Here is a 24,077-nt window from a genome sequence, read left to right on the forward strand (position 1 = left end):
ATTATTTGAATCTAAGAATCACACCACATTTTCTAACTTGTTTTTAAACTCATCCAATGATTCTATTCTCTCATTTACTTCTTTGACAAGTCAAATATACTAGTAAACATCAATAAACACTCTTATCATAACATATCATTACAAAACACATTTCCTTAAATCTCCTATATTTCATCCATCTCTTAGGTTTGATCCTATTTACTCTTTCCTTAAGCCTCTATAATATTCAATTCTTCAAAAACCAACCAAAAATAAAAGAAGAAACTATCCAAATAAAACCTCACCTTTGCTATGGGGGAGAGCTTGTTCCACGGGAAAGAAGAGAAAAGAGAGATAGCTTTTGATAAATTAGCTTTCCCCTTTCCCTTTACTTTAATACTTTACCAAATAAAAATGAATTTTTAAATTCATTTTCCTTTAAAGGACCAAAATGCCCTCTTTATTCATCTATTTATATAATTTAGTTCAAAACACTATTCCAAATCATTTTCTCATCTTTTAACATTTATTCAAATAAATCCCCAAATTTGAAATCTTTTCAATAAAGTCTCTGATCTAATATTTGGGGCATTACAATTCTCCCCCTTGAGAAATTTCATCCTTGAATTTAAAGAAGTACCTGAAACGAAGAGGTGTGAAAACTGTTTCCTCATGTCCTCCTCTCATTACCAAATAGCTCCTTTTACCTTATGGTTCTGCCAGAGCACTTTAACTAACGGGTTCCTTTTGTTACACAATTTTTTGATTTCTTTAGCTAAGATCCGCACTGGTTTTTCCTCATAAGTTAAATCTGGTTGGATTTCTATCTCTTCCGACATGATGACATGGGAGGGATCGGATCTGTACCTTCTAAGCATTGATGCATGGAAAACATTATGGATCTTGTCCATATCAAGAGGCACAGCCAATTGATAAGCTACAGGCCAAACTCTTTTTAAAATCTCATAAGGTCCAATGAATCTCAGACTCAGATTTCATTTTCGCCCAAAATATCAAAATGTTTTCAACAATCACCCCCTTTTTGATATAACAAAACATTTGATAAATTTTAAGATTTTGCTTTGAAAAAATATTTTTGAAATCAATTTTGAAAATTACTCCCCCTTACTATATTCTCCCCCTTTTTGTTAAATAAAAAAGACTCTATAAACGTTTTTAAACAAGATTTTAAAAATTTAGCCAATTGATTTAAATTTAAAACTTAAGCTACTAAGATCACAATCAAGAGAAAGATTAACCATTAGTTCATTATCAATATTCATAATCAATGTTAAATGGTAAATTGGTCATAACATATCTAATATGTAAATGATGCAAAAACTAATAAAGTTCAAATTAAAAAATTAACCAAACCAAATATAAATATAAGTATTTAAGTTCAAACATCCAAACATCCGTATCAAATTCAAACATTCAAACATCCAAAATATATCAATCCAAAAAAACATTTAAAATGTTAAAACAATAAGTTAATTCTCATCCTAAGAAAACCAAACAAGAAAAAGATCTAATCGTCCATTGGTGGAGCTGGAGGTGATAAATGTGCCCATATATTGGACACATCACATGTAAGTGTGTCGACCCTCTCGTCCATAACATCGAAATGATGATTCATCGCTTCGTTGTTAGCAGTTATATGTGACTCGATGGAAGTAAACCTCATATCAAGAGTCTCTATAAGTGATCAAAAATATGGAGGCATCTGACTTTCTTGCTATGCCAGCTCATCCTTGGGTACGTATTCATCAATATCGCGCATAAGAGCTTCAAGCTCTGGGTCATCATCCGGTGCCGGTGTCGGTGGAGCTTTTGAAGAGCTAGCTCCCGGTGTTTTCTCAGTGGTTCGTACCCATTTATCATATTCCTTTTTCCACACCGATTTCTTTAAGGAAGTGAGATTTATTTGGTTTTGGAGAGGGATGGGAATATCAAGCGAAACCTTAAGCATGAGTTTGATAAACAGATTACTAAGCAGATAATCGTAAACTATAGTTTCGACATTTTTGGATGGGACAACGTTTACGGTATCTACTAATTCACCGAAAATGATATGTGGCAAATTTATTTATTTTTATGTTGGATACAATGTATCCACCATAAATCTAAAACTCTAAGGGAGGAGTACCTACCTCCGGATGGTCTAAACCACCAAGAGATAATCAAGTGAAGGAATTACTCGTGATGAGTTCTTAAGGTACTTACACTAGCTTTGTAGGGTGTCGCCACAGTCTCCTTTTCATTATCTAAACCCATGTTATCTAGTCCAAAATGGGTAGCAATTCTGTCAGAGTCAATATAAATGAATTGACCTAGAAGATAGGATCGAATTCCTCTGGTTTCGGTACAAGCTTCGTTTTGGACACAAACCGTATTAGAGTATAAAATACAGATTAATTGATGATAAACAATAGGTTTGAGGTGAAAGAGTTTATCAAATTTCCATGTTTTAAGGGTAGGAAGATATTGAAAATTTATATCAATCATGGATTGGATCGAGGGAATACGCTCTTCCCGGATTTTTTATGACTCAAAACAATTATGATACCTATGGTAGATATTTTGTTTACGACCAGGCTCATTGAAACAGGGGTTTAGAATTGTCATATTCGGGTCATTCGGGTTTGGATTTGGATTGGGTGAAGGAATAGGAGCTCAGTTTTGAGGTTGGTTTAAAGACCGACTAGAGGATGACCTAGGGCGTTTAAACATGATTAAAGGTCGGAATGGGTAAGATTACCTACAATATTTGAAACATATGTATATAATACAATCAATCCCAAAACTCAATATGAGTCCTCAATATTCAAGGTTCTCTAAAATAATCCTAATGGGCAAATTTTGAAAACTAATTTTGAAAAACAATGTTTGAAAATCAATATGTAGTTTTCAAAACAACATAATTAAATAAAAAAGAACAATATTAAACTCAAAACATTTTTTTTATTTCGAAATTAAAAAAAGTTTGATAAAATCTTGTGTTTTTGATGAAATTGGTTGTAGAATCTAGTTTAGAAACATCATATAATCAATGCCCGATATATAGTTAAACCTAGAACTAATCAAAACTAGTCCTAAGTTCAAAATCAATAAAATAGTTGTTTTTAGAAAAATACCTTGAAAATTTTTAGATTGAGTGGAATGTACTGATGATTGCACGTTTTTGTTGATACAAGCATGATTATACGTTGAAAAACAGTTGAATTCCGACAAAAAATATGTTGATTTGAGGCAATGTGAAGATTTAAGCGAGAGAGGAGGAGACGACAGAGTGTTTTGGGTGTTTGGGGGTTTTGAAAAAAATGAAGAAATTAGGCATTTAAACTCACAACCCGACGAGTGTATCGATGCATTGCAGAGTGTATCGATGCACATTCAAGGAATGCATCGGTGCACCTTCATAGTGTATCGATGCATATTCAAGGGATGCATCGGTACACTGTCATAGTGTATCGATGCACTGCGCATAAAAATGTTAAAATCCATTTTTAATCATTCAAAATGCTAAATTAATCAGCTCTAGTGGTATTGGCAACTCATAGATCAAATATTAACTGTGTTCAATCAATCAAATCTATCCTTAAATTTATTTGAACATAATATTAATTTTCTCTAAAGATCATAAACTCTCCCTAACTAATAGCAAAGAATGCAATCAAAAGTGTCATTTTTATAAGAATTTTTCAATTTTAATTAAAAGTGTTAAAATTATTTTAAACACTAAGTGAAGATAGGTTAGTTAAACCTAATTCTCTCTTAACTGTCCAAAATCTTTCTTTATTTAAAGGTTTTGTAAAAAATATCCGCTAATTGATGTAAAGTATCAACATATTCTAGAACTATATCTCCTTTAGTGACATGAAATGACGACTAATTTCAATGTTCCTAGTTCTAGAGTGTTGGATGGGATTTTTAGTGAGACAAATAGCACTAGTATTGTCACACTTGATAGGTATGGTTCTAACTTCAATTCCATAATCTAAAAGCTTTTGTTTCATCCATAAAACTTGTGCACAACAACTACCGGCTGAAATGTATTATGCTTAAGTGGTAGATAATGCAACACAATTTTGTTTCTTTCAAAACCATAAAATCATCATATTTTCTAGGAATTGGCAAGTACCGAATGTGTTTTTCCTATCTATTTTGCATCCTTCATAATCCGCATCAGAGAAGGCATGTAAGCTAAAGCTAGAGTCTCTAGGATACGAAAGTCCTAAACTAAGAGTGTCCTTAAGGTATCTAAAGATTCTCTTAACAGCTAGTAAATGTGATTCCTTAGGGCATGATTGAAATCTAGCACATAAATAAACACTAAACATAATGTCCGGTCTACTTGCGGTTAGATAAAGTAAAGAACCAATCATTGACCTATATAATTTAACATCCACACATTCACCTCCTTAATCTTTGTCAAGCTTTGTAGATGAGCTCATTGGAGTGGCATGAGGTTTCCCATTTTCCAATCCAAACTTCTTGAGCATATCCTTGAAATACTTAACTTGATTGATGAAGATTTCATCCTTTCTTTGCTTGATTTGGAGTCCCAAGAAATATGAGAGCTCCCCCATCATGCTCATCTCGAATTCACTCAGCATTAGCTTAGAAATTTCTTGGCAAAGAGCATCATTAGTAGAACCAAATATTATATCATCAACATAAATTTGAACTACTAATAAATATTTACCTTTTCTCTTTAAAAACAATGTAGTGTCAACCTCCCCTTTTGAAAAACCTTTTTCGATTAAAAAAATTTGACAATATTTCATACCAAGCTCTAGGAGCTTGTTTTAAACCATAAAGTGCTTTTGTCAATTAAACACATGATTTGTAAATTTTGAATCTTCAAAACCTAGAGGTTGTTCCACATACACTTCTTCTTTTATAAAACCATTTAAAAATGCACTTTTAACATCCATTTGATATAATTTAAATTCATTGAAACATGCAAATGCTAATAACATTCTAATTGCTTCCATCCTAGCTACAGGAGTGTATGTTTCATCATATATAGTCTATGCCCTCTTCTTGAGTATAGCCTTGAGCAACAAGTCTAGCCTTGTTTCTCACTATATTACCACTTTCATCAAGCTTATTCCTAAATACCAATCTAGTACCTACAGTAGATTTATTACTAGGCCTTTCAACTAATGTCCATACTTTACTTCTCTCAAATTGATTTAACTCTTCTTGCATAGCCATTATCCAATTCTCATCATCTAATGCTTCTTGAATATTCTTAGGCTCTATGCATAAGATAAATGCAACATAATTACATATATTTCTAAGAGAATATCGATTTGTTACCCCTTTAGATGGATCACTTATAATTTCACCATCCTTGATATAATTGTACTCTCTTGGGTAAGAGACTTCTCTTTCTTCAATGGTTGGATTCTCGAGAACATCATGAGTTTCCTCATCTTTCACTTCTTCCTTTGATGATAGTTCTCCAACGTCATGTCTAACATAATTTGTGTTTGCAATACCAACATCATCATTCACACAAGAATCCTTCCTCGGAAGGGGATTATCATCGAAAACAACATGTATAGAGTCTTCTGCCATTAAAGTTATTTTATTAAATACCCGATAAGCTTTAGAATTTAAGGAATAACCCAGAAAAATTCCTTCATCACTTTTAGCATCAAATTTGCCAAAATTTTCTTTACCGTTGTTTAAAACAAAAAATTTACATCCAGAAGGATGAAAATAGCTAATGTTAGGCTTTTTACTTTTGAAAATTTCATATGGAGTTTTCTTCAAAATCGGCCTAATCAATACTCGATTAATAACATAACAAGCAGTATTTGTGGCTTCCGCCCAAAAATATTTTGGCAAATTATTTTCACAAAGCATGGTTCTAGCCATTTCTTCTAAAGTTTGATGTTTCCTCTCAACAACTCCATTTTGTTGAGGGGTTCTAGGTGCTGAAAAATTAAGGCTAATACCATTAGAATTAGAAAACTCAATAAATCCAAGATTTTCAAATTCATTGCCATGATCACTCATAACACTAGTTATGGAGTAACCTTTTTCATTTTGGATTACTTTTGAAAACGTGGTGAATTTTTCTAATGCTTCATCTTTAGTTCTTAAGAATAGAACCCAAGTATATATAGAATAGTCATCTACCAAGCAAATGTATATTATTTTCCACCCAAGCTAGTAGTCTTAGTTGGCCCAAAAATATTTATATGGATCAATTGTAATACTCTACTAGTTGATACATCATTAATGGACTTAAAGGAAGCTCTTTGATGATTTTCTTTAGCACATGCATCACAGATTTTATCATTATCAAATTTCAGCTTTGGCATCCCTCTAACTAAATCTCCTTGAATTAGTCATTGTAAAACACTCATGCTAGCATGTCCTAGTCTCCTTTGCCATAACCAACTATCATGCTCATCCTTAGCAACTAGGCACAAGTTAGTCATATTTATAGAATCTAAATGCACAATGTATATGTTTCATATTTTATGACCAACAAGCATAATCCGATTAGATGCAATGTCAATTACTTTACAACCATTAGTTTCAAACATGACATTGTATCCCTTATCGCGTAATTGACTAATACTCAATAGATTATGCTTTAACCCATTCAAATATAACACATTTTAAATTTGTATGCAAGAGGGATTACCTATTGTACCTATACCTTTAATGCGACCTTTTGAATTATCATCAAAAGTCACCTCTCATCCATTTTTGATGTTAAGCTCTATGAACAGGCTCTTGTCTCCGGTCATGTGTCTTGAGCATCCACTATCAAGGTACCATGAGTTTGAATTTGTTTCTCGTGCCTTGTAGTAATACTTCTTTTCCTACAAACATAGATTAATTTTTGATTTTTGGTACCCAAATTCTTTTGGGTCCATATTCGTTAGTTTCCAAAATCCTAGTCCACTTGGGTATCCATTTGTGTAGGATATCCTTATCTTTAGTAGTGACGAGTTCTTTAGGAACCCATATACTTCTAATGATTTTTCCATTAATGGTTCTTTGAGGACCTCTATGATTGTAGTTTTTAAAATTTTTTCTAACAAAGTTGGATTTTGAGCTTTCTCCATTTTTAAAATGTTTTGTTCCAACTTTATCAAAAGAAGTTTTAAGATCATCAATTTTCTTTTGATGATCGTCATTGACTCTTGAAAGTAAGTTATGCAAATCATTATTTTTCTTTTTAAATTCATCTTATTTGATTTGAAATTCTTTGATCTTACTTTCAAGATCGTTGTTGTTTTTGAATATGAGATTATTTTTATTTTTCAATTTTGAAATAATTTTTTGTATTTTAAAAATAATTTCTCATAATCCGAAGCTAACCCAATATATTCCTCTAATAGCTCATCAAAAGAATAATCTTCGAAATTAAATGAGCTAGAGGTTACCTGAGAGCTTTCCCCAATGGCCATCAAGCACAAGTTTGCTACTTCTTGTTCCTCTTCATCGGAAGGATCTTCATTACTCCATGTAGCCACGTGAGCCTTGTGCTTCTTCTTTGATTGACCATTTTTCTTCAATTGTGGGCAATCATATTTGATATGCCCTGACTTTTTGCATTCGTAACAAATAATAGGGTATTTCTCCTTCAGTTTAGCTTTGAAGCCTTCATTTCATTTGAATTTTCTTCCCCGGTTGAGCTTCATCAATTTTTTGAACCGCTTGGCAAATAATACCATTTCCTCATCATCTTCATCTAAATCACTCTCATCTTTTGTAGATTTGAGAGTAACTCCCATGTTCTTCTTTTTCTCCGTCTCCTTCTTTGTCTTGTCAATCTTCTTAAGGTCTACCTCATTTTGAAGCATCATTTCATGTATGAGGAGAGAACCAATTAACTCATCGAGAGTTCAAGACTTTATGCTCTTAGCCTCGATGATTGCCATCTTCTTTAATTGCCAAGATTCTGGAAGAGAGTAAACTAACTTCCTTACAAGCTTCTCGTTTGGAATGATCTCTCTATATGATTTGAGACCATTGACAATTGTTGAAAATCTATCCGTCATAGCTTTGATGAGTGATGTAATGAGTGACTTGTAGTTTGTCCCATATTTCTTTGGTGGTTGTACAAGATGAAACTCTCCCATATTCATTCGGTCCAAGAACACAAAATATAATATGGATAGCCTTTGAGTTGAGCTGGAACATTCTTGTCTCATCTTCACTCAACGGTCTTGAATGGGTGAAAGGTATGACGTATCTGTCTTCTATTATATTCCATGCTCCCATGTCACTTGATTGAATGAAGTACCTCATTTTATTCTTCCAATAACCATAATTATCTCAATTGAAGAAAGGAGGTTTGTTAACAGGCTTTGAATCAAGACCAAGGTCGAAGTTTGAAGTGGAGGCCATTGATGACTTGGAAATCGATATAACTCTTCTCGAGTTGACTCAAGCGGCAGTTAAACCTTCAAATGAGTGAGGCTATGATAACAATTGTTGAGTTAATCGATCGAAGAAATAGCCAAGAGGGAGTGAATTGGAAATAAAAATTTTAGTGGAAGCTTTTGCAGAAAATAGAAAATAATTACACAGTGATTTATAGTGGTTCGACTTTCTCAACCAAAGTCTACGTCCACTACCTTAGCTATCCACACTAAGGATTTTTCAATAAATTCAATAATTTGTTCTTTCTTTTGAGGACAAAGAGTAACATTACAACTCCCTTAAGAATTGTACCCCAAATTCTTGAGAACACTCTCTCCCAAAGAGAAGAATACAAATTTCGTAAACTTATAGAAAAACCTCACAAGGTAAGATGTTTACACAATTCTAGAACAAAGAAAGAACACTCAACAATGAATACAATTGAGGACAAATGGTGTTCTTGAAAGAAAAATGAATATTGAATGAAAATAGGCTTGAAAATGCTCAAACGATAAGTTCAAGGCTTTCTCTTTGATTCTCTAGCTTCTCTTCTTAATTGTTGTTTCTTGTTATTGATCAATGGCTCCTAAGCTTGTTTAAATAAACCTTGAATCACTTCTGAATGTTGGGGATCATTGGTGAAGTCAATAGAGCCGTTATTGAGTAATTATCATTTAAAAATCTAGTGGAAGCGTGGGTGCATCGATACAATCTCAAGGGTGCATCGGTACAGTATGTGTAAAATTCAAATATTTTGACCGTTAGTTTGACCTAGTGTATCGGTACACTAATTTCATTCGATTTTTCAAATGAGCTAGGAATGCATCGATGCATGATCTATACATCGGTACATAAAATGCATTCGATGTTTCAATAAAATAAAGATTGCATTGATACATGGTTATGCATCGGTACACAAAATGCATTCGAATTAGGGTGTTATCGATACATCATGTAGTGCATCGGTACATCCCTTTATAAATTTGATTTTTGGCTCGATTTTGGTTCGAAATACTTTATAAAAATTGTTTCAAAAACATTTTAAGTTTAAAACACAATTTTACACTTTAGTAAGGTTTGAAATTGATCTTTGAAAAACTTGGAGTAATATTTTTATATTCGAATAATGTTATCAAGTATACTTTAAAAATGATTGTAAAAATGTTAAAATTCAATAACACTTAATTTGTTATATCGAAACATCAAAATGTTTTCAACAGTGTCTCCTCTTGAGCTCTTTCAAGAACCTCAGCTCAGTTTATAACTTCTGACAGACTAGGCAAGTTTAAGGCTAACATCATCTCTTTCAACTTAGGCCTCAGACCCTCAATAAATCAATCTCGTCGAGCTTTAACATTAGGAACTACCTCGATAGCATAGCGGCTAAGCTTATTGTATTCAACCTCATACTCATGAACTGCTCGATCGCCTTACTTCATGTTAAGGAGTTTCAACAGCATTGACCTCATAAACTGCTCCCTGATATACTTGTTCTCGAATTTATCTTGGAAAAATTGTCAGTTCACTTGTTTAGGTGACACATACATCGTCGTATTTGTCCACCACACCCGAGCTAATCCTCGGAGTAATGATACATCTCTGCCCAGCTTTTCATGATCGGAGCATTATAGACTCTCCAATATCACCATCATATCGTTCAACCACAGATCATCATCCATCGAACCTTCACTATCTTTTCCTCAGAACTCAGGAGATCCCAAACTTCTTAACTCCTTAGGGATTAACATTCACGGTGCTGGAGGAGCAGTGGGAGGTTGGAACCTTGTCAATATCGCATCGAGAGATTGTATAAAAGCTCCAAACTTGGGAACGAGCATACCCTAATGTGTCGGTGCACTGGCATTCTCAGACATAATCGAATGTTCACTATTCTCTCCATAACCTTCACTACTTGATCCGTCTCTATTCTCTCGTTCAGACGCTCTTCTCGAATTCATAGAATCCGACATCTAGTATAACATACATAAAGATAATACTTAAATTAGTAAGGAGAGACATCTATCATATTCTTTATATACCCTACCAGTAACCTTGACATCTTAGTGGCATGTAAACCATTTTTGCATTAAAATACACTTGATTCGGCAGAGAATCAACTAAACTTGTAGCTCTGATACCATTAAATGTAACACATATCTTCTGTATACCTTTCTATATACGAGATACAGATGTCACATCACTTTCAAAATAGTTCCTCATTTGAAAACCCGTAAAGTTTTGTTTCCTTTTATAAAACATTTTAAATTACTAAAAATAAAATATTCATTAACCATAAGTAGATAAACAAAAGGTAATGTTCAAGTATTTCATCATTTTACATCATGGTAATTCAAATGTTTTTAGAGTGTTTTACTAAATATATTACATTCCAACTAGATACATAAAATATAGACATGGATATCAAATTGTTACTAATGAGGTGACTCTAGCTTTGATATTCGATGATCTCCTTACTCTGCTTGTATTAAAACCTACGCATGAGAATATCACACGCTAAAATTTTTTTTAGTGAGGCATAAATTATCATAAGAAAAATTCTAAACACAAGTATATCATAACAATTTTAATGTCCATTAATTCTTTCAAATTCTTTAAACACTCTATTGTTCACACCTATAGTTCCAATACATTCATCTCCCAACCATTCCTATAATTTACGTGACTTGCACACGCACTAGCAATATAGAAATTTGTATAATTTCTTAGTTTTTGCAGATAAAGTGCCCATACAAAAATTCATCAACTCATTATGAATTTCTTAGCTTTTGCACACAAAGTGCCTATACGGAAATTCATAAACTCATTATGAACTTCTTTGTTTTTGCACAAAAAGTGCCCATACGGAAATTAATAAACACATTATAAATTTCTTAGTTTTTGCACACAAAGTGCCTATACGAAAATTCATAAACTCATTATGAATTTCTTAGTTTTTACACACAAAGTGCCCATACAAAATTTCATAAACTCATTATGAATTACTTAGTTTTTGCACACAAAGTTCCCATAAGGTAATCACCATACATATATTAAACATTCATACATTTATGACTATCATAACATATAATATATGCACTCACCTGGCTTGCCTCGTTATTATAACTAATACGCCAATCTGATTACTCAACTACTTTGCTTTTGTCGTTAGTATATTCACTAACATTTATACTTAGAGAATACTAAAAAATACTCTTATTCTATTTTCTATAACAATCTTAGCTTATATTCACATTTATGGCTCAATAATATCAATACCCTACCATGGTATCGATACTACTATAATATGGTACCGATACTCTATTACGGTACTGATACCATTTCTGCATTCTATTATAAATGGTATCGATAACATCCTCATAGTATCGATACCCCCTCTTGGTATCGATACTACTTGTATCAATATCGATACTACTCAATTGATTCTACTGATTTTAAGCCTATAGTATATGTACTATTTTATCAGTACCGATACCCTTACCCAGATTTTCCATTTTTCAGCCTGAATCTTACCCAAATTTGATCAAATTTCCTTATGTTTACCCCCAACAATACTATTATACTCTTTTTTACTTATACCTACTAATTTTCCTTCATTTAGCTTCTTAAAACATCTAAAATCTCTCAAGATTATTTGAATCTTAGAATCACACCACATTTTCTAACTTGTTTTAAACTCGTCTAATGCTTCTAATCTCTCATTTACTTCTTTGACAAGTTAAATCTACTAGTAAACGTCAATAAATAATCATATCATAACATATCATTACAAAACCCATTTCCTTAACTCTCCCATATTTCATCCATCTCTTAGGTTTGATCCTATTTAATCCTTCCTTAAGCCTCTATAATATTCAATGCTTAAAAAACGTACCAAAAATGAAAGAAGAAATTATCCAAATAAAACCTCACCTTTGTTATGGGGGAGAACTTTTTCCACGGGAAAGAAGAGAAAAGAGAGATGACTTTCCCTTTACTTTAATACTTTACCAAAGAAAAATGAATTTTTAACATTTATTCAAATAAATCCCCAAATTTGAAATCTTTTCAATAAAGTCCCTAATCCAATATTTGGGGCATTGCAATTCTCCCACTTAAGAAAATTCATCCTCAAATTTAAAGAAGTACCTGAAACGAAAAGGTGTGGAAAATGTTTCCTCATGTCCTTTTCTCTTTCGTAAGTAGCTTCTTCTACCTTATGGTTCTGCCAGAACACTTTAATTAATGGGATATTTTTTTACGCAATTCTTTTATTTCTTTAGCTAAGATCCGCATTGGTTCTTCCTCATAAGTTAAATCTGGTTGGATTTCTATCTCTTCCAGCATGATGACATGGGAAGGATCGGATCTGTACCTTATAAGCATCGATGCATGGAAAACATTGTCGATCTATTCCATATCCGGAGGCAAAGCCAATTGATAAGTTACGAGCCCGAATTGTTTTAAAATCTCATAAGGTCCAATGAATATCGGACTCAGCTTTTCTTTTCGCCCAAAACATAATACCTTCTTCCAAGGCGATACCTTCATAAATACTTTGTCACACACTTGAAATTCGATTACCTTTCTTTTTAAATCAACATAAGACTTCTGACGATCAGAGGCTATCTTTATATTGCTCTGGATATTTTTCACTTTTTACTCCATTTCTTTCATCAAATCCGGGCCAACTAGGTTTCTATCTTTTAGTTCAAACCAATTTAATGATGTTCTGTACTTTCTCCCATATAAAGCTTCATACAGGGACATCTTAATACTCAATTGGTAACTATTGTTATACGCAAATTCCGCTAAAGGAAAATACTTTTCCCATGATCCTTTAAATTCAATCACACATGCCCTCAACATATCTTCTCATATCTGAATAACGCGTTATGACTGTCCACCCATTTGCGGATGAAAAGCTATACTGAAGTTCAATCGAGCACCCAATGCCTTATGTAAAGACTTTTAGAATCTTGAAGTAAACCTTGGGTCTCGATCAGACGCTAATGATATAGGTACTCCATGTAGTCTAACTATCTCTTTTATATACAACTCTGCATACTTATCCATCGAGTAGTCTACTTGAACTGGAATAAAATTAGCCATCTTGGTTAATCTATCCACTATTACCCATATCGAGTCCTTTTTACCTGGTGAAAAAGGTCGCCCCAAAACAAAATCCATTGTAAATCACTCCCACTTCCACTCAGGGATGGATATTGGTTGTAGTAATCTGAAAGGCACTTGATGTTCAGTTTTCACTTGCTGTCATGTCAAACATTTTGCATCAAACTCTGATACAACTATTTTTATACCAGGCCACCAATATCGACTTTTCAAGTCCTGATACATCTTATTTATTCCTGGATACACCGTCAAATGGCTATAATATGTTTCGTAAAGAATATCCTTCTTCAATTCGTCATTATCGGGAATGCAAAGTCTTCCACAATAATATAAACATCCATTGTCCCTCATTTTGAAATTTTTTGCCTATTCTTTTTCGACTTGTACCATTCTCGCCAAATATTTCTCATCTCGACCTTACAGCTCTTTTACCCACTCCAACAGTATCGACTTCAAATTTAGTTAAGTAATCAAGGCACCATCTTCCTTTAAATACATATGCACATCCAAAGCCCGTAAAACTGCAAAAGTCTTTCGACTGAGCGCATCAGCTACTACGTTAGCCTTTCTGGGATGATAATCAATATTCAAATCATAATCTTTTAAGAGCTCAATCCATCTTCTTTGTCTCAAATTCAGTTCTTTCTAAGTTAGCAAGTATTTTAGACTTTTATGATCTGTGTACACATGGCAACGCTCACTGTATAGATAATGGCGCCAAATCTTCAAAGCAAACACTACTGCTGCCAATTCCAAATCATGTGTTGGGTAATTTCTCTAATTATTCTTAAGCTGTCTTGAGGCATAAGCCATAACTTTTCCTTCTTGCATCAGCACACATCCCAACCCATTATGGGATACATCACTGTAAATGACAAAATCTTTACCTGACTCAAGTTGCACAAGCACTAAAGCCTCAGTTACTATTATCTTTAGCCTCGGTTACTATTATATTTAGCCTTTCAAAACTTTCTTGGCATTTTCCCATCCAAACAAAAGGTACACCATTTCTTAACAACTTTGTTAGCGGCAGAGCTAACATTGAAAAGTTCTTCACGAATCGCCTATAATAACCGACAAGCCCCAAAAAATCCAAACTTTTATACTTTGGGGGTTTCCAATCCACTATGGCTTGAATCTTTTTAGGATCTACCCTTATACCTTCCGCATAAACTATATGACCAACGAAAGAAATCTTAGGTAACCAAAATTCCCATTTGGACAGTTTTGAATACAACTTCTTTTCACAAAGTATCTGAAGAACCACTCGAAGATGAGCATCATGTTCCTCTCTTGACTTGGAGTACACTAATATATCATCTATATATAACAAAACAAATTGATCCAAATAAGGTTGGAATACTCTATTCATTAAGTACATATATTTTATCGGAGCGTTAGTCAAACCAAATGGCATTACCACGAATTCGTAGTGTCAGTACCGAGTCTGAAAAGATGTCTTTGAAATATCATCCTTCTCAATCTTTAACTGATGGTACCCCGACCTCAGATATATTTTAGAGAACACTATCGCGCCTTTCAATTGATCAAACAGGTCATCAATCCTTGGAAGATGATACATGTTCTTTATCGTTACTTTATTTAATTGACGGTAGTCAATACATAAACGCATATACCCTCATTCTTTTTCAAAAATAGCATATGTGCTTCCCAAAGAGAAACACTAGGTCTGATAAATCCTTTATCCAGCAGCTCTTGCAACTGTGCATTTAATTCCCTTAACTCTGTTGGAGCCATTCGATACAGAGCCATAGAAATAGGTACGTAACTGAGTAAACCTCAATCCTAAATTCTACTTCACGATCTAGAGGTAAACCCGGTAATTCTTCAGAAAAACCTCTGGAAACTCCTTAACTGTTCGAATATCGTTTAATCTCACTTTCGACACTTGAGTGTTTATCAAATTAGCTAGAAAAGCTACGTACCCTTTTAACATCATTTTCTTTGCAGTAATGGTCGATACCACATTGCAGGATGATTTTACTTTATCACCTACCACTACAATTTTGGAGCCTTCCACATCCTTAGGAAGAATCGCTTTCGACGACAATCTACCAATCCATAAAGTGGAGATAATCATTCCATGCCCAAAATGATTTCAAACTCATCAAAGGGCAACTTCATCAAGTTTGCCAAGAACACGACCCCTTGAATCTTAATTGGACATTTTCTACACACACGAGCCACCCTTGCACTATGACCCATAGGGTTTACCGCTTTCATTTCACTAGAAATTGGTTTTAGAGGAATTCCTCTAGTTCTAACCAACTTTGTACAATATACGAATGCATAGAACCTGGATCAACTAGAACAAAAATAGGTTCATCAAAAATATGGAATATACATGTTATGATCTTCGGATCATCCCGATTTTCATTGGTCTTTATATTATAAATTCAGGTCACTCCCTAGAATCTTGTCACTGGCTAGCCTCAGATTGACCACCTGATCTTCCTCTTCCTTTACTTCTACTTGGTACGGCTACTGTCCTATTAGTTTGTGCTGATCTATCTCCAGACTTCTTTGGACAATTCCGTGCATAGTGACCAGATTTACCAAAATGAAAACAAGCACCGGAGAACAATCTGTATACTCCCCGGTGTGACATCTCGTATGTCTGACATAAAGGTCTCTCTCCAAAAGCTTTATCTGAGATAGCAACAAAAGAATGAGACTTCTTAGTTTTATGTGAAGCTACATCAGAATCAACTCTGTCAGTGTATCGGGAACCTGAGCCCTTGCCTCTCTTAGCATGATGTGTAGATGAAGACATATCAATCCTTTTTTCTGTATGCATACTTTACTATGTTGCTAGAGTCTCCTCTAAAGCTCTTTCAATAGCCTTAGCTCTGTTTATAACTTCTTGCAGACTAGGAAAGTTTAAGGCCAACATCATCTCTTTTAACTTAGGCCTCAGACCCTCAATAAACCAATCCTGTCGAGCTTTATCATTATGAACTACCTCGGTAGCATATCGACTAAGCTTATTATATTCAGGCTCATACTCATGCATTTCTCGATCGCCTTGCTTCAAGTTAAGGAATTTCAACAGCATTGACCTTCTAAACTACTCCCATATATACTTGTTCTTGAATTCATCTTGGAAGAATTGCCAGTTCAGTTGTTCAGGTGACGCATATATCGTTATATTTGTCCATCACACCCAAGCTGATCCTTAGAGTAATGATACAACTCCACCCATATTTTCATGATCGGTGCATTGTAGACTTTCCAACATCACCATCATATCGTTCAACCACAAATCAGCATCCATCGGACCTTCACCTTATTCTCCCCGGAACTTAGGAGCTCCCAAACTTCTTAACTCTTAGGGATTAACATTCGCGGTGCTGGAGGAGCAAGGGAGGGTGGAACCTTGTCAATATCTCATCGAGAGCTTGCATAAAAGCTCCAAACTTGGGCACGGGCATACCCTGATGTGCCGGTGCATTGGTATTTTCAGACGAAATTGAATGTTTACTATTCTCCTTATAACTTTCACTACCCGATCCATCTTTATTCTCTCGTTCAGCCGCTCTTCTCAAATTCGTAGAATCCAACATCTAGTATAACATACACAAAGATAATACTTAAATTAGTAAGGAGAGACATCTATCATATTCTTTCTATATCCTACCAGTAACCTTGACATCTTAGTGGCATGTAAACCATTTTTGCATTAAAATACACTTGATTTGGTCGACAATCGGCTAAACCTATAGCTCTTATACCAATAAATGTAACACCCATCTCTCGTACACCTTTACGTACGTGAGATACAAATGTCACATCACTTTTAAAACAATTTCTCATTTGAAAACCCGTAAAGTTTTGTTTCTTTTTATAAAACTTTTTAATTTACTAAAAATAAAATATTCATTAACCTTAGGTAGATACATAAATTAAATGTTTTTTAGAGCATTTTACTAAATATATTAAATGCCAACTAGATACATAAAAAATAGACATGGATGTCATACTGTTTCTGACGAGGTGACTCTAGCTTTGATATCCGGTGATCTCCTTACTCCGCTTGTATTAAAACCTACGCATGAGAATATCACACGCTAAGAAATTTATTAGTGATGCATAAATTATCATAAGCAAAATTCTAAACACAAGTATATCATGACAATTTTAATGTCCATTAATTCTTTCAAATTCTTTAAGCACTCTATAGTTCACACCTATAGTGACAATACATTCATTTCCCAACCATTCCTATAATTTACATGAGTTGCACAGACACTACCAATACAAAAATTCATATAATTTATTAGTTTTTGCACATAAAGTGCTCATACGGAAATTCATAAACTCATTATGAATTTCTTAATTTTTGCACACAAAGTGCCCATACGGAAATTCATAAACTCATTATGAATTTCTTAGTTTTTGCACACAAAGTGCCCATACATAAATTCATAAACTCATTATGAATTTCTTAGTTTTTGCACACAAAGTGCCCATACACAAATTCATAAACTCATTATGAATTTCTTAGTTTTTACACACAAAGTACCCATACGAAAATTCATAAACACATTATGAATTTCTTAGTTTTTGCACACAAAATGCCCATACGGAAATTCATAATCTCATTATGAATTTCTTAGTTTTTGCACACAAAGTGCCCATGCAGAAATTCATAAACTCATTATGAATTTCTTAGTTTTTGCACACAAAGTACCCATACGGAAATTCATAAACTGTATGAATTTCTTAGTTTTTGCACACAAAGTGCCCATGAAGAAATTCATAAACGCATTATGAATTTATTAGTTTTTGCACACAAAGTGCCCATAAGGTATTCACCATACATATATTAAACATTCATATATTTATGACTATCATAACATATAATATATGCACTCACCTGGCTTGCCTCGCTATTATACCCAATACACCAATCTGATTACTCAACTACTTTGCCTTTTCCTTTAGTTTTTCTTAACTCGGGAGTTTGATTTCGATCTACTCAAGCATCCATTAAAAACATGATATAGGCTAATCTACACTCTTCAATGGAAGTGAATAGATAGCCTTATTGTTGTCCTGATCTGGGAATGACAAGTAATAATGCCTTGAATTATAAGTAGGGCTACAACAAAGATGATAAGGAAATAATATTAGTAATGGTATAAGAAATGAATAAGTAAATAAGTAATGGAATAAAATAAGAAAAGAGATGGTTGTGAAATTATAGATGATGATATTGGTGGCCTTTAATGGGAGATGGTTGATGATGTTGATGTTGAATGATTGATGGAGATGATAATGTATCTCAAACACGCCAAAGAAGAAGTTATGCTAGAGAGCATAACCCCGATCTTCACAAACTTTCTTGAGGGATGGTATTGGTGTCTTCAACCCACTAGATATAAAATTTAGGAATTTAAGAATCAAGGTGAATGAATGACCCCACAAGTATAAGAAATATACTTGCTTAATCGATAACGTTCTCAAATAACTTTGAAGAGATATTTAATTCACAAAAGGTTGTTTATATTATGAAATGAAATAAGTACAAATGATAACAAACCTCTCAATTTATAGGAAATGAGAAGGTTTGGCCGAATAGAGACCTAGTGATTCGGCAAGTACATGATCCTTAATGAAAATACATAATGATTTAAATGAAAGAATGAGTCTCTTGGCATGGTGATGGTTCGATTATCCCTTCAAAAGAGTCATGTTGGTTCGACTAGGATGAAGATACATCTCCCTTGGCCGAATGGTGATATGCTTGTTCATCTTGGTGTCAAAGTCTTCATGTGCAAAACATGTGGATAGTGGCCGAATAGGCATGGTACTTGTTTCATGTCTCTTCATGATTTAGGCCTCTAATGGATGTAATCTCTTCACCAACTTGCACTTTGATGAAAGGGCATATTCATGGGCAACATCATTCATGAAAGGTCACAATTGTTGGAATGTAACCTTTCATGTTTGAACTAGTTCTAGGGTGAATAAACTGGAGGTGAGTTGGCCATAGGTGAGTTTCAACATGATTAATGTTATGGCAGCTCCTTGTGGAAAGGTACCTTTTGGAATGGCAACTATTAGCAAAAAGGTACGATTTCACAAAATTTGACTTAGGACATATTTGAAGTGTCCTGAGTGGTGATGATGATGGTGCAGCTCCCCAACTGAATTGAAGTCATCTTGTAGCTCAAATCTTCATCTCAATCCAGTTATGAGCTCAATGGTCTCCAGATAACGTTTCACCAAATATTCCTTATGCTCTCCTAAACGTCCTCATGTAAGTTTCCTTGTTGTTGCTTTCACCATTTAGCTCCAAGATAGCTCCCAAGTTATGTCCGAATGTATATATTTAAAACATGAAGAATAAGTTAAGTACATGAACTATATTAATCTGTATATAATAAATGTGTCATATAGGTTAGTTTATTAATCAACATGTAATATATTAAACAACCTATTATCTAATGGTTCTTTATTATTAAAGGATTTAAAAGCATGCATGCACTTATGAGAAAGTACTTCCCAGAATTATTTTGCCTTTGCATGAGTGATAGGTCCTTTAGGCATGACTTCAGGATCAGTTGGTGTGGTTATGATCACATCAAAACACGTATAATATCAATTGTTAGTATATTCACTAACATTTATACTTAGACAATACTAAAAAAATAATATTATTATATTTTCTATAACAATATTAGCTTATCTTCACATTTATGGCTCAATAGTATCGATACCCCTACCATGGTATCAATACTCTATTACGGTACCGATACCATTTATGCATTCTATTATCAATGGTATCGATAACATCCTCATAGTGTCGATACCCCCTCTTGGTATCGATACTACTTTCATTAGTATCGATACTACTCAGCTGATTCTACTGATTTTAAGCCTATAGTATCGGTACTGATAGAACAGTACCAATACCCTTACCCATATTTTCCATTTTTCAGCCCGAATCTTACCCAAATTTGATCAAATTTCCTTATGTTTACCCCCAATAATACTATTAAACTCTTAAAACATCTAAAATCTCTCAAGATCATTTGAATATAAGAATCACACCACATTTTTTAACTTGTTTTTAAACTCATCCAATGCTTCTAATATCTCATTTACTTTTTTGACAAGTTAAATCTACTAGTAAACATCAATAAACACTCATATCATAACAAAACCCATTTCCTTAACTCTCCCATATTTCATCCATCTCTTAGGTTTGATTTTATTTACTCATTCCTTAAGCCTCTATAATATTCAATGCTTCAAAAACCAACTAAAAATGAAAGAAGAAACTATCCAAATAAAATCTCACATTTACTATGGAGAGAGAGCTTTTTCCACGGGAAATAAGAAAAAAGAGAGATAACTTTTGATAACTTAGCTTTCCCTTTTTCCTTTACTTTAATATTTTTACCAAAGAAAAATGAATTTTTAAATTCATTTTCTTTTAAAGGACCAAAATGCCCTCTTTATTCATATATTTATACAATTTAGTTCAAAACACTATTCCAAATCATTTTCTCATCTTTTGACATTTATTCAAATAAATCCCCAAATTTGAAATCTTTTCAATAAAGTCTCTGATCAAATAATTGGGGCATTACAATAAGGCTTAGTGTGTCTCTGAAGTGCAATCAACACTACAACAAAACTCTTCTAAAGTGGCGTTTTGAGAGTAAACGCCACTAATTTTAAACATATAACAGCGTTTACATTCCAAACACCACAAAATGGTAATTTTAGCGGCATTTTTTCAACAAACGTTGTAACAGAGAAGTACTTTAGTGGTGTTTTATACAAACCCCGCAATAGGGTCATCTATAGTGGTGTTTTTTCAACAAACATTGCAACAAAGTAGTACTTTAGCGGCATTTATATACAAAAGCCGCTATAGACTCATACTTTATTGGCAATATTATGCAAACGCCGCTATAGACTCATAATTTAGTGGCATTTTTATACAAATGCCGCTATAGACTTATACTTTAGTGGTGTTTTTATGCAAATACCGCTATAGACTAGTACTTTAATGGTTTTTTTATACAAACGTTGCTATAGACTAGTACTTTTGTGGCATTTTTATTCAAACATCAATATAAACTAGTACTTTAGTAGGGTTTGTGTTTACAAACGCCGCTATAGACTCATACGTTTGTGTTTACAAATGCCTCAAGTTTATAGTTTCTCAGTCTCGCACCCGTTTAACCTTTTTTTTTCATTTTTTTCCTCCAACTTTCTCTCCAACCAATCCAAATCAATTTATTGTACTCCCAAAATACTCGATTCCATAAAAAATCATGGAAATGTCCGATAAAAGAGGAGGGGAAGTGGTGATAAGGGGTTGAATTCAAGGGTTTTTGAGTCCCTTGTTTGGTTTACGAAAGCTGAGGTGATATAAATACTTAGGGTTTTGTTTTTTGTCTCTCTAAACAACGAGGTTGGTGGGAACTATAGAGACAGTGGATTCATCAGCCTCCAACAACAAGAAGAATCGTATCCAAGTCTCCAATACCTAGAAATTGTTTGACTTATTGAAGAAAGCTTCCACAAAGAAGTCGGTCAAGACAGAGGAGCTCTCGTTGAGTTCTATGAACCTGGTAACGATTTTCTATCGCTCTCATTCTCTCTCATTTTCTTGTTGGATCCTCATTAATTGATCACTATATCTTACATTCAACAATTGAAATGAAAATGTGTTCGATTTTCTCTTATCGTTTTCCTTTTTTGAATTTTCCTAGCTCTGATTTTGAATCTTCTGTAAGTTCTTTTTGGATTTAGAAAGACATTAGATCGCAAGTCTCAACGTAATTGTTTTCTTAAATCACAGGTGTGGACACTGTCAGAAGCTAGCTCCCGTATATGAGAAGCTTGCGAAGAGTTTTAAGAAGGCTAAATCCGTCTTGATTGGAAAGGTTAACGATTTATAATTACATGATTATGATGAAGTTTTCTTTCTATTTTTATTGATTGGAAAGCTTAGCAATTAATAATTAAATAGTTTTTGTTGTTAGAATATTAATTATTATTGATAAGTGAATTTCATTTCATTTCGAATGTGAATTGTGAAAAATATACTATATTGAAATATTGTTTTGGTATTATGTTGAATTCATTTTTCATTTTTGTTGATGTGGTATAGGTGGACTGTGATGAGCACAAGAGTCTTTGCAGCAAATATGATGTTCAAGGCTACACAACTGTTGAATGGTTCCTTAAAGGCTCTTTGGAACCTAAAACGTGAGTCTAATTTAACTTGTGGAAGTAGAAATTGGAAAGTTTTGATTTTTTTTTGTGTGTTCTGTAATTGGTGTCAAACATTGCTCTTAGGACATCAAAATATTTTCTATAGGTATGAAGGGCACCTCACTGTTGAGGCCCTTGCTGAGTTTGTGAATAATGAAGGAGGTATGTGTGTCGTTTCACTTTTTGGAAGTTCCTTCTTGTTGTTGCTTAATTTGTGAAACCCTATCTTGATTTCTTGCTTCTGTGTGTTTATGAGGTGACTAGCTGAATGTACATTGATTCACAACGACATAAAGCCACTAGAATTCTACTAAGCTCATGTATTTTTTGGCAGGGACCAAAGTGAAGAAGCCGCTGTGCCATCCAGTGTTGTAGTGCTAAATGCTGATAATTTTGATGAGGTTGTTCTTGATGAGACCAAAGACGTGTTGGTTGAGTTTTATGCTCCTTGGTAAGCGTTTGGTTTATTTTCCTCATGCATGTAACAAGTTTTGCTGGTGAAATTATTCTGCTTCAATTTTTTTTTTTTCTACTAAATGTGTTTTAACTTTATCCTTCTAGGTGTGGCCATTGCAAAATCTTTGCCCCTGTAAGCATCTATACTTTGCTTAATAGAGTTGTCTGAAGTAGCAAACTATTCTAACCCTTTGTTTCTTTTTTATTTATATAGACCTATGAAGAGGTAGCGACAACATTTAAAATGGAAGATGATGAATAATAGTTAATCTAGATGGCGATAAATACAAAGATTTAGCGAAAAAGTAAGTGTAAATTCCTTTATAAAATGGAGGGATTCTGTTGATGCATATTAAGGCCTATGCATTATGAGTGCAGGTACAAAGTAACCAGATTTCCGACATTGAAATTCTTTCTCAAGGGCAACAAAACTGGTGAAGATTACAATGGTGAGAGAGATTTGAATGCTTTTGTTGCTGTCATCAATAAAAAGTTTTATTGTTATACATCTTAAGGCCTCAAAAACAAGGAGTGAAGTCCCCAACTTCTGTGCAGTGAGAGAAGAAGAGAGAGCAGTGAGAGAAGCAGAGAGAACAGTGAGAGAAGCGACATTTCAGAAAAATATGAAGAACTTCAAAATCAAATTGAAGCTATGAAGTAGATAATACAGTAGAATCAAATGAAGAATTCGTCATCCTAGGTGTTTTCTTAGGTTAATGTTTTTGTTTATGTTATTGAAAATTGTTGAACTCCATTATATTTAACTTGGATGTTTGTAAGCTTTGATTTATTTATGTTTTTATATATTATTACTTAATTCGAATCGTAATTAAATTTAAGATGATTATTAGATATTA

The 24,077-nt window shown here is 33.6% G+C and overlaps 1 pseudogene; it reads left to right on the top strand.

Moving 5' to 3' along the window:
* Nucleotides 1–21,818: 21,818 nt before the first annotated feature.
* LOC120187701 lies at nucleotides 21,819–23,794 on the top strand (annotated as a pseudogene).
* The last annotated feature ends 283 nt before the right edge of the window (nucleotides 23,795–24,077 follow it).

This window comes from Hibiscus syriacus, unplaced genomic scaffold (genome assembly GCF_006381635.1).
Source record: "Hibiscus syriacus cultivar Baekdansim isolate YM2019G1 unplaced genomic scaffold, ASM638163v2 tig00113725_pilon, whole genome shotgun sequence".
Taxonomy (NCBI): domain Eukaryota; kingdom Viridiplantae; phylum Streptophyta; class Magnoliopsida; order Malvales; family Malvaceae; genus Hibiscus; species Hibiscus syriacus.